The sequence below is a fragment of the Carcharhinus amblyrhynchos genome, chromosome 10, assembly GCF_965287045.1.
Source record: "Carcharhinus amblyrhynchos chromosome 10, sCarAmb.v2.hapA, whole genome shotgun sequence".
Classification (NCBI taxonomy): Eukaryota; Metazoa; Chordata; class Chondrichthyes; order Carcharhiniformes; family Carcharhinidae; genus Carcharhinus; species Carcharhinus amblyrhynchos.
Window position 1 is genome coordinate 83,247,738 of NC_137333.1, and position 12,692 is coordinate 83,260,429.

At 42.5% G+C, this 12,692-nt stretch overlaps 1 protein-coding gene across 1 annotated transcript in view; it reads right to left on the reverse strand.

Annotated features, from left to right (window-relative positions):
- Nucleotides 1–12,196, reverse strand: part of LOC145349417 (short transient receptor potential channel 4-like) — a 113,003-nt gene extending 100,807 nt beyond the window's left edge. The window contains exon 1 of the mRNA XM_080197948.1: nt 11,969–12,196. The gene's annotated coding sequence lies outside the window, so the exon portion shown is untranslated. The remainder of the gene's footprint in view (nt 1–11,968) is intronic.
- Nucleotides 12,197–12,692: the final 496 nt, after the last annotated feature.

The window sequence follows — 12,692 nt, forward strand, 5'->3', positions numbered from 1 at the left end:
GAGAATTCTATGGTGGGTAAATCACCTTCTGATTACCCAAAGCCTGTCCACCATCTACAAGGCACAAGTCAAGAGTTTGATGGTATACTCTCCACTTGTCTGGATAAGTGTGGCTCCAATTACACTTAAAAAGGTTGGTACCATCGAGAACAAAGCAGCCACTTGATTGACACGCCACCCGCCACTCAAATATTCATTCCCTCCATCAATGATGTACAGTGGCAGCATTGTGTATCATCTACAAGGTGCTGTGTAGCAGTCATGAAGGCTCTTTTGACAGCACATTCCAAACCCATGTTTTCTAACAGCTGGATGGATAATTAAGGGCAGAAGATACATTGGAACAGGGACACCACCACCTGCAAGTTCCCCTCCAAGCCATACATCATCCTGACTTGAAGTGGAACTATATCATCATTTTTTCACTGTCGGTGGGTTAATACCCTGGAACACCCTCCCAAACAGCAGTCCTGCCACACAGACTGTAGCGTTTCAAGGTGGGACCTCACCAGCACCTGCACAAGGGCAATTAGGAATAGCGATAAATATTAACCCTAACAACCCATATCCTGAGAAAGAATAAAACATTTTTTTAAATGGGTGAGCTACCTGAAAAGAACCCAAACAGAAGATTATTACAAATATACCTTTTGACCAGAAAACTGGTTGAATCAACAAAATAAATAGCGGGTTTGAGGTCTGCCATTCACCAACCCAACAAAATCAAAGATCGGAGCCTGACACTAAGTGAGACCAGACAATTTAGTAAACATTTCTCAGGTAAGAAACTATAGAAATGATCCCTAAAAGTATATTAATATATAAAATGAAATTTAAAAATGCCATACTTTCAGAGTGGCCTCCCACCCAAGGGCAGTGTGTCTGCCACCTCCCTTGCTGCCTCCCAAAGATTATAGGCTCCGAGTGAAGCAGCGATGATGTTACCATGGCAGAATTTCCCAAAGAGGTCACTATTACTTCTGGAGAAATCCAAGGCAAATCCATCTTCCACCGCAAGAGGGTAAACAAACCAGCAGTCCTGTTTAGACTTTATTATTGTGTTGCAAATTGGAAACTGTAAGGTTTTTTCAATGCGCGTTTTGACACAATCTCCAATGCACTGTAAATTTTGCCTGATAAAGATCACAAGGAACTTTTCTTTTAAAATTGAGCATAAAATTTCAGATTGTAAATATTCAGGTGGTTGTGAAAGCTGAACACAGTGAAAATAATTCTGCAGGCTGGATTAATAGCAAAAGTGAATTTTGGAGCACATCTTAACAGTAATAACTTATCAATCGTGCAAAACCTAACATTGAGGTCATAGCTAATAGCATTACATAAAGATGTTCCCTTGTATAATTCTGCTCTAAATCAAAAATGCATTATTTGGAAAGCATCGTCAATATGGGATAACTTGTATATCCTTAAATATTGTGTCCTTCACTCCCTTGCTCCAGGGTGAGATCACATCACCCTCCTCTTCCTTCCATTTTTTCATCCTTCCTATTAACCCTGTCTTTTTTCTCATAGTCTTCCTTTATTTTCAAAACTCAAGTTAAGTCGTAGGAAAGTATTTAATGGAGGCCACAGGGTCCTTGCTGGGAGGTGGGGTGGGTTAGTAGTCCCATCCGCTGAGAGCTGCCAACTAATGAGAGGCCAGTGGCTCTGAAATGCAGCACCACTGGGGAGGTGAGGTTGCTGCCAGTACAACACCAACCTAAGGCCAAGTATCATCACTGGAGCCCAGGTCACAGGTGGAGGGGGGAATCGAGGAGTGTGAGTTGCTGGGGAGTAGGAAAGGGAGCTAGCAGCAAGTCAGGGAAGTGTCTCACATTGGGCTTCCCCTGCCCAATGCTGGGTCCCTTATCAAGCACTGAGTGCATTTGAACAAGGGACCCCTCCTCCCTTTCCTGAGAGTTCACAAGTAACCCAGCAAGAGTTTGCTTGTTGCCTTCCTGCATGACAAACTCAGTGTCTGTCGCTGGATTGATACCAGTAGTGGTGGATTGAGGCACTTAAATGGGCATTACTTGCCATTTTAAGGGCCCCAATTAGGGGCTGGATGGACCATGGACTTAATCGAGAAGGCTACAAAATCCCCACATGCCAGCTTCCCACCTGATAAATGCCTCCTGCTGCCAAACTCACCATGGGGGAGGGCATTAAATTCCACTCTTGGCATAATTAACTGCAGAAGAGATCCGTAAATCAAAGCATAAAAGGGAGGGAGGAGCTTAAAACAATTAAAAGTCACCAGGGCAAGTGGACTGAGAAAACTGCTAGAACGAAAGGCTGACAGGTCACCAGGACATGATGAACTTCATGTTAAGGTCCTAAAAGAAGTGGCTGTGGAAATAGTCGATGCATTGATTTTAATTTTCCAAAATTCCCTTGATTCTGGAAAAGTCCCATCATTCTGGAAAATAGAGAATGTACCTCCTCTATTCAAGAAAGAACAGGGTCAGGCAGCAGGTGATTACAGCCAGTTAGTCTAACATCTCTCAGAGGGAAACATTCCAAGCTATTATTAAAGGGGTTATAGCAGTGCACTTAGAAAATCTTAATGCAATCAGGCTGTCAATATGATTTGTGGAAGGGAAATGATGTTTGACTAACATATTAGAGCATTGTGGATAAAGGGGAATTTGTAGATGTGCTGTACTTGGATTTCCAAAAGGTACATGGTGTAGAGAGTAATATATTGGCATGCATAAAGAATTGGTTGGATAAGAAGAAGTGAGTAGGGATAAAACATAGAAAGATACTATCCAGAAGTATCACAGCTTGGTATGGCTCTTGTTCTGATCAAGGCCACAAGAAACTATAAAGGGCTGTGAATGCAGCCAGGTCCATCACGCAAATCAGCCAGCCATCCACTGACTTTGTCCACACTTCCTGCTGCCTCGTGAAATTGCCAACAAAATCAAGGACTCCACGCACCCTGGATATATTCTCTTTCATCTTCTTCCATTGGGAAAAAGAAACAAAAGTCTAAAAACACATACCAACAGATTCAAGAACAGCTTCTTCCCTCTGTCATCAGACTTTTGAATGGCCTTATCATATATTAGTTGACCTTTCTCTTCACCGTGTAACTGCAACACTATGTTCTGCATCTTATCCTTTTCCTTTCCCCCTATGTATTTAAGAATGGTATGTTTTGCCTGTGGAAGAAACAATACCTTTCATTGTACAGAATCGGTTGGACTTAAACCTGGTGTTGCCAGACTTCTTACTGTGTTTACCCCAGTCCAACGCCGGCATCTCCACATCATGACTCCAGTACATGTAACACTAATAAATGAAATCGGTCAATTTCAGATTGGCAAGTTAAAAAAAAGAGTGCCACAAGGATTAATGCTGGGGCCTCGACTATTTCCAATCTAAATAAATTACTTGGATGAAGAGACCAAAAGTATGATTGCAAAATTTGTGGTTTACACAAATATCATTAGGAAATTGCCTTTTGTGGCCATAAATAAGTTACAAACTGGTTTAGATAGGTTAAGTGAATGAGTAAAAAATTGGCAGGTGGAATATAAAATGGGCAAATTTGAACTTGTACACCTTGGCAGGAAAGTAGAAAAGCAGTCCAATATTTAAATGTAGAGACTGTGGATCTCACCAGTGCAGAGGGCCTTGGATGCCTTGGTGCACAAAAGGTTGGTATGCAGCTACAGCGAGTGATCCAGAAGACAAATAGAATTTTGTTGTTTATTGCAAGGGGAATGGAACATAAAAATATAGGTGTGTTGCTGAAGTTGTGCAGGGCATTGGTGAGACCACATCTGGAATACTGTGTATAGTTTTAGTCCCCATACTTGAGAAAGGATATAATAGAATTAGAAGCAGTTCAGAAAAGGTTCATTCGACTGATTCCTGGGATGTGGAAAGGTTAGATTGGTTGGGCCTGTATCTCATGGGGTGCAGAAGAATAAGAGGGTGATTTTATTAAAACACACAGGAGAACAAAGGGACTTGACAGAGTGGATGCTGAAATGATGTTTCCCCTTGTGGAGGAGCCTAGAAATAGGGGGCATAGTTTTAAACTCATAGGCCTCCAATTTAAGATGGAGATGAGGAGAGTAGTTTTACTCTCAGAAAGTCAGTGGTCTGTGGAATTCTCTTGGCCGATGAAAAGTGGAGACAGAATCACTGAATTTTTTAAGGCTGAGTTAGATCGATTCTTCATTGACAATCCAGTCAAAGGATTTGGGGGATAGACTGGAAAGTAGAGTTGAGTTCACAATTAAGTCAGCCATGAATTTATCGAATCATAGAACAAGCCGGGTCGAGTGGGTGAATGGCCTCTTTCTAATTCATATGCATGCATGTATTTGGCCCGTAGAATCCCAGCAGTGCAGAAAGAGGCCATCCAGCCCATCGAATCTCTGAAAGAGCATTCCACTCAACCCTTGCCTCCACCCCATCCCTGTAACTCTGTGCATTTACCATGGCTAATCCACCGAACCTATACATCCCTGCATACCAAGGGGCCATTGAACCTGGCTGATCCATCTAACTTGCGCATCTTTGAACTGCGGAAGGAAACTGGAGCACCTGGAAGAAATCCACATAGACATGGGGAGAACGCGTAAACTCCACATAGCCAGAATCAAACCCAGGTCCCTGGTGCTGTGAGGCAGTCCTGCTGAACACTGTGCTACCATAATGCCCATTGAGGTCATGAGGGTTGCCAGTGGAGCAATCCAGTCACTCCCACACCTCTGCTCTATCCCAGTAGTAATGCAAATTTATTTCCTTCAAATGTCTGTTCTATTCCCTTCTGAAATCATTGAGCATTTCTGCTACTGCCACCTTCATATGCAGTGGGTTCCAGGTCATTATTACTCACTGCATAAAAAATGTCTTCCTCACATTTCTCCTGTATCATTTGCCCAAGATCTTCAGTCTGTGCTGCTGAGTCCTTGAGTGGAATTTTCCCATCCCACTTGTCACGGGAATCGCAGTGGGTGGGACACAAACCATGCAAAGGTCCATTGACCTCGGGTGGGATTTTTTGGTTTTGGGGACAGCGTGAACCAGAAAATCCTGCCCCTTGTGTCATCAGCTAGTGGGAAGCATTTTCCTTGCCTCCCTTAAGCAAACCTGTCATCATTTTGCACAGCGTTATCAAATCTCTCCTCAATCACCTTGCTCCAAGGTGAACAACCCTAGCATCGCCAACCTAACCTTGTAGCTAAAATCCCTCACCCCTGGAACCATTCTGCTAAATCCCCTCTGCTCCCATTCATGGGGGTAGATTTTCCAATCCTGCCCACCATGGGAATCGTCACAGGCAGGATGGACAATTTGATGGATGATTTACAGGTCCGTTGACCTCGAGTAGGAATTTCCAGTCTTGGAGTGGACAAGATCAGAAAATCTCATCCAACATCTTTACTAAAGTGTGGAGACTGGAACTGAAAGAAATAATCTCATTTTGGCCTAATCAGAGCTTTATAAAGGTGTAGCATAACTTCCTTCCTTTGTGCTCCATACCTATATTTATGAAACCCAAGGTCCCATATGCTTTGCTAACCACAATCTCAATTTGTCCTGCTCCCTTCAAAGATCTTTGTATTTGCATCCCAGGTCCCTTGGTTCCTGCACACTTTTAAAACTGTACTACTAAAGACTATAATGTCTCTCCCTACCTCAAGCACATCTTTTTGTGTTAAATTCAATCTGCCACTTGCCTGCCATTCTACTAACCTATCTGGGTCCTGCTTCAGTCAATCAGTATCATTCTCACTGTCTTCCAATCCTTCAAGCTTGGTGCCATCATAAATTTTTGGATCTTATTCTGTCAAGTCATTGCATATTGCAAAAAAAAGAATCCTGCCCCTGACGCTTGGGGAATACCATTGTCTAACATCGTCCAGTCTGAAAAATAATCATTTACCCATGACTCACCATTTTCTATCCTTAAGTCAATTTATTGTTCACTTTAATATTGACCCTCCTATTCCATATGCCTCAATTTCATTAACTAGCCTTTAATGAGGTACTTTGCCATTTTCTTAAAATCCATAGATTCAATGCCCAATGCATTTCATTCATCAACCTCCTCTGTTCATCAAAAATTACAATTAGTCAAGTTTGATCTGCCATTTACTAATCCATGGTAGCTGTGCATTAATAACTCAAACCTCTCCAAGTGCCTGCTGATTTTTCTCTAATTATTCTCTCTAAAACCTTTCCCATCACTGGTGTCAAACTAACTGACCAGTAATTCCTGGCACTGCCATTATACCCTTACTCATTGCAAAAAATAGGCATAGACACCGTCAGCCATTTTGCTATCTCATTTTCTCTCCGTCTCACGAGCATTAACAATTAGCATCATGTCTCAGAAGTGTAAGGAGTAATTAGCAATTACCTTTTCAGTCACCAAACACAGGTAGTTACACAGCTTCAAAATTAAATTAATATTTTCTTGATGTTTTTGTCTCCTGCTCTCCCATTCTCCCTGACTCCAGTCACTCTCAGTTTCAGCTTAATACACTTTCTAAAGTTTATACAACACAAATGCCATGGCAATTGTATAATCAGAATTATTTTCTTAGATTTCTCTCACACACAAAAACATTTTATTAAAAGGAATACTCAACATAAATATTATTGTCATAAGGCTTTTAAAATGTGTATTTATGTGTAGCAACATATATACACTGAGTAAAAATAGCTTGGCATAAAACAAAAATATCCCATCAGAATAGATAAATTAATGATATTGGTCTACTTTAAGTAGAGAGGAACAATGACTTTAGACTAATGTGATGTGAATGTTATGATGGATGTGGAATAATGAGAAAAGGAAATATCTGGAACCAATGAAGATTGTGGCAGCATTGAACAAAGTAGCCAAGAAGAGATTGAAATGTTATGGGAACCTGTTGCAGAGAGAGGAGAAATGTGGTGAGGCGAGTAACGGAGAGGGGGCTGTCAAGGATAAGAAAAAGAGGAAGGTCAGTGATTAGATGGAGAGATGTGGTAAGCTTATAAGATGATAAGAAATGGGAACAGAAGTAGGCCATTCGGCCCAGCAAGCCAGCTCCACTATTCAATAGGATCATGGCTGATCTGACGACATTCTTCACATTCACTTTCCTGCCATTTCCTCATAACCCTTGATTCCCTTACTGGTCAAGAATCTTTCTATCTTAGCCTTAAATGTACACAGGCTGAAATTTTCCAATCCTGCCCACCACAGGAATCGTAGCAAGTAGGGGGATGGACCATGCAAAGGTCCAATGACCATGAGTGGGATTTTCCAGTTTTGGGGTGAGCGTGGTTGGATAATCCCGTCCAAGGACTCAGCCTCCATTGCTCTCTGGCAAAATGTTCCTAAGACTCAGAACCCATTTAAAAAAGAAATTCCTCCTCATCTCATGCTTAAATTAGCACCCCTTTATCCTGAGACTATGCCCTCTGGTCCTAGATTCCTCCATGAAGGGAAACATCCTCTCAGCATTTACCCAGTCAAGCCCTTTAAGAATTGCAAATATTTTAATGAGATCACCTCTTATTCTTCTAAATTCTGTACAGCCCCAACCTGTCTAGTCTTTCCTTATTAGACACTCCCTCCATACCAGGGATCATCCTAGTGACCTTTTCTGAACTGCCTCCAATGAAATATCTTTCTTTAAACAAGGAGATTAAAACTGCTTACACTACTCCAGATGTGGTCTCCCCAGTACTTTGTACAGTTGCAAGAAGACTTCCCTACTCTTATACTCCAACCCCCTTGAAATAAGGGCCAATATTCCATTAGCCTTCCTGATTACCTGCTGCACCTGCGTGCTAGCTTTCTATGTTTTGTGCACAAGTACCCCAAGTCCCATTGTGTTGCAGCTTTCCGCAGTTTTTCTCCATTTAAATAATACTTTATTTTGTTCTCCCTTCCAAAATGAACAACTTCACATTTTCCCACATTATGCTCTATTTGCCAACTTTTTGCCCATTTACTTAACCTATCAATATCGCTTGATAAACTGCTTGTATCCCTCTTGCAAATTGCCTTTCCATCTAATTTTTGTATCATTTGCAAATTTGGCTACCGTACATTTGCTTCCTTCTTCCAAGTTTTATTAATATATCTTGTAAACAGTTGCAGTCCCAGCACTAATTCCTATGGAACCCCACTGGTTACAGGTTGCCATCCTGAAAAAGAACCTTTTATCCCCACTCACTATTTCCTGCTCATTAGCCAATTCTCTATCCATGCCAATATATAACCTCCTATCTTATCTTATGACTTACCCTTCTGTGTGGTACTATATTGAACGCCTTCTGGAAGTTCAAATACAACACATCTATGGCTCATCTCTATTCACTTTGGTTGAGACTTCCTTGAAAAATTCTAATAAATTAGTGAGACATGAATTCCCTTTCATGAAGCCATGCTGACTCCGCTTTGATTAAATTAGGATTTTGTGGAGAGGGCTAAAGTCAAGAGATAGGAAGTAACTGACAGGAGGAGATGGAGAAGGGTGATCAACCAGCATTGTGGTAATCCCCAAGTAAAAAGGGAAAAGATGAGAGAGGAAGAAGTAAGTAAATGGTATTGATATATTTTTGCCAAGTGGTTACATAGCACATAATCAGATTGCACAATCCAAATTCACTTCAGAGTCAACACTGGGCACAACTACCAAGTCCACGCTGCAGTTTTATGGGCGAGGCTAAAGATTTTTGAAGTATTTGTGAAGATACTAAATGACACAAAAGACATTTCATTGAACATAATAAATATTATCGTGAAATATGTATTGTCTGACATTTTTATTCTTTAGAATTTTTTGACATGTTAGAAATGTCAGTTTTTGGGGACAGAAGTGATTGAAAAAAATCAGAAAGCATTTTGAATGATTTATGGAAATGGAGTGGTTAGACTGCACTTATTCTAGGAGGGTATGCAATATACATGAAGATGGTGGCATGGTGGATTAGTAATCCAGAGGCCCATGATCTGGGAATATGGCTTTGAATCTTACTGCAGAAGTTTGGTGACATTAGCATTCAGATTATTAAATCTGGAATATAAAGCTAGTTTGTTAGTTGTGAAACTGTCATCTAGTGTTATTTAAAACCCACCTGGTTCACTCATGTTGTTTAGGGAAGGAATTTGTCATCTTTACCTGTCCTGTCTACATGTGACTCCAGACCCACATGTAACTCAATAAGGGAAATTAGGGACATCTTTTAGCATCTAACCAAATAAACAAAATCAAATTAACTTAGGGACAACTCAAAAGGGGCAATCTCCTAAAAGGAGGGGAACCACCCGAAACAAAAATCAAAGCGGAAAGGAAATTTAAAATATCAAATTAAAATGTAATTAATGGGGTCAATAATACACTCCAGTCCCTCTGGTGCCTGGTGAGCATGGAAGGTATCAACTGTGCCCTCGGACACCGCATGCTCCCTTTTCAGTGACACCTGCTGGAGGTAGAGGGGCAGTCAGGTTGGGTGACCCCTTTTCAGTGACACCTGCTGGAGGTAGAGGGGCAGTCAGGTTGGGTGACCCCTTTGATCGCCTGCTACCGAAACCTGTAGACAGCATCACTTTTCAGGCCCAGGAGCAGGTTCGCGAGGAGGTCCTCCCCCTTCCCCGCACTCCCTCCGCACCAGGTGTCCGTAGATCAGGAGCGTGGGATTGAAGTGCCAACAAAACATCAATAAAAGACAAGGGACAAACAGGGATGGACAGCAAAGTGGTCAAGGGACAATTAGGGATGGACAGCAAATGCTGGTTTTGCCACTGGCGCACACACCCCAGGAAAGTATTAATAGTGTCCGTCGTTCCGTGTGTCACTGTATCTATTACAGTGCTGCTTAAGGTCATAACCGTAGTTACTCAAAATTAATTTTCAATTAAGCACGTTTCACATACCAAATTTGAGCCATTCCCATGATGAGTTAACTAAAAGGAGAAGTTAAAGGGGGCAGCATGCTTATCAGAATCTAGATATTTACAGCCTCGAAGGCAATTAATTATGAATGCTTGGAGTTTGCGGGGTTTGGAAAGCTGTTGCACCTATTTTAACAGAAGTCCGGGCAGTTCAGGCAGAAACCAGAGTTATTAATGGAGAAATTACCGGATCCATGCCCGATTTCTTAATGCACTTGGAAACAGGCGAATAATCTCCGTGCAGACATTCGTAAAATTCAGCGCTAAATCCACCCATTTTATTGAGGAGCCAATAAAAAATGGTTCGTAAAAGTCTCTCTGCTGCTGCAGCAGCGCAGAGGGTAACCTAGAAATTACGAAGCGATGTTGGTAAGCGAACGTTTAAGGTTTATCGTGGGAATTCAAATGTTGCTGCACATATTCGAAGAGCGAACTCTGATCGCCACAATTAAAAAAGTTAAAATCGGTGGACTGTGCCCGTCCCTCGAAAAATCTAATTGTCCATCCGTTATTATGTTGCAGCAGTGATGTAGCATTCGTGGCTGCAAATAAAACCTGTTTCCCACCGGGCAGCATCAGGGAGTTTTGAGACTGGAGGTTGCAAAATGCAATTCCCTCTGGGTGAGCTACCCTGCCAAGTATTAAAAATCCTCCAAAATTCAGGTAAAATGTTGCGTTAAAACACTGTCAACTCTTCAATGTCCTGTGCCTGATTGTTATTTAACCCAACCAGATTAAGTGATGTGTTAGCTGTCAATGGGCACCGTCTCCTACCGGTGTTTGCCGAAGAGAAAATGATCCACAAATGAGCGGTGCATTTCGTCCCTCTCTCCACCCCCACCCCGTTCTCATGTGCAAATGACACCATTTATTGCATTGTGTACTTTAGCAACAACAACAAGAGAAAATAACCATTTGCTGTACTTTCTTTTTGGGAGGATGACACTCCTTCACAGTTCGTGGGCAAACCTTGTTCTGCTTTTGAGCAGATAATGAATTTCCCTCGGTCCAAGGGAGTTATGGCATTGGGACTGCGTCGTGGCTCTGCATAATGTTGTACCTGCAGACCCGTGGCAGCAGATGTTGTTTAGGGGAACAGATAGATACACAACGATGAATTAACAAGACACCTTGCTCCTAACAAAGTTGACTTGGATACAGCTTCGCCCAAATCTTTTTTTTGCATATCCTGGCTCGCTGTAAAATCTGATGTACCGTAGACTGACGCAGTCAGCACCCACATTTAAAAGTGTTACTCACCACCCACCCCTCACATTTGTGTTAATTGACTGACCTCCCTGGCCTTTTAAAATTCATGTCTGCCCCGAGTGGGTACCTATAAAAGAACCAAATAGTTCACAACTCAATCAACCCTGATGTACCTGCTGATTTTTAACTTTTTAAACTGATTCCTAAGGTTTTGAAAAATCCATTTTTTTTTTAGATGGATTGAGTGAGAAAAGGTGAATGCACTCCTCACTTGTTTGATTAGACCACTGGACATGCTGATGGAATCCCCAAATTAAAAGCCATTATTTGCACAGACTGGGGCGAGGGGGGAGAAACAAACGTGAACAGAGATGTGGGAATGTCCACCAGTGGCGCCCTTCACTAAGAATAAAGCTGTACCCAACCACTGACGCACCAACTGATTTAATAGTTTAAAACCGTCTGTGAGACGTCGACATAAAAGTCAACAATAATCCGGAGGTGGATTATCCCGGTAAAACTGTGCCACCGGCTGAATGGGCGGGTGCTTCCTTGGAGAGGTGACAGAAGTCAGGCCAGCATTTAACTAGTGGACAGGATTCAGAATCCCAATACGATGCAATGGAAATAATCCCCCCTCTCCCCACCATCATCCCACACACTCTCCGCTGGTGTCTGTCCATACATGTACTAAATGAAAGGTGGCATTGACAGATACAATAAAAAACAAATCCAAAAAAAAAATCGTTGATTTCTCTCTCGGTGTTTACAGCCAGCCCTGTGCTACTTTGCAGAATGCACACACACATACACACACACAACCTGAGGATAGCCACTTACTTGGTATTCTACAGCCGCGTCGTGTTATTTTGGGTCCAAAGAATTATTTTTCTCTCTCTCCACTATTCACATCCTTGATCATGGAATGTCTGCTTCAGGAAGGGTAAACTACACTTTAGAGAGCGGTTCTTTTTTCTCTTGCCTTGGAAGAACATCTCTGTCTCTCTCTCCCCCCTCCCCCCAGGAACTCATTATTGACATAAACGGGGAGCTTCAGCCGCTCAAACAGTTCCCCCGCCGACGGCGTGACCACATTTTCATCGTTCGTCGCAGAGTTCAGTTTTCCACACTGATGAATGTAGCCTTTTTGGAATCCCAAAGTGAGAATTTCTTCATCTGCACTTTAGCCAAACAAGGAGGATGGGAGGGGATGGGGGTAAGACACACAAAATGAGATTGAAGAGAATTAAATTCGATTTTTTAAAAAAAGCCACAATTTAGGCGTTAAATACCCTCCCCGAAGCCTCCTGCTGCTTTCTCGGCGGTTCATTCGGCGCTAGGGTGTGTGTGTGTGTGGTGAAGATTGTTGAGGTGAATCAGCAGTTGTCTCCCTCTTGGTGGCTTGCCCGCTGACAGCTCTCCCTCGCTCTCTCCCTCTCCTCTTCCCGCCTTCCAGCTGCTCCCTCCAAGCCGCGGCACTGCGCACGTGTGCCCCACACTGCCGCCGGCTGCCAGGGGGACTCCCTCCAGCCCAGCCCAGCTCCTCCTCTCGCCCGCTGGAGCA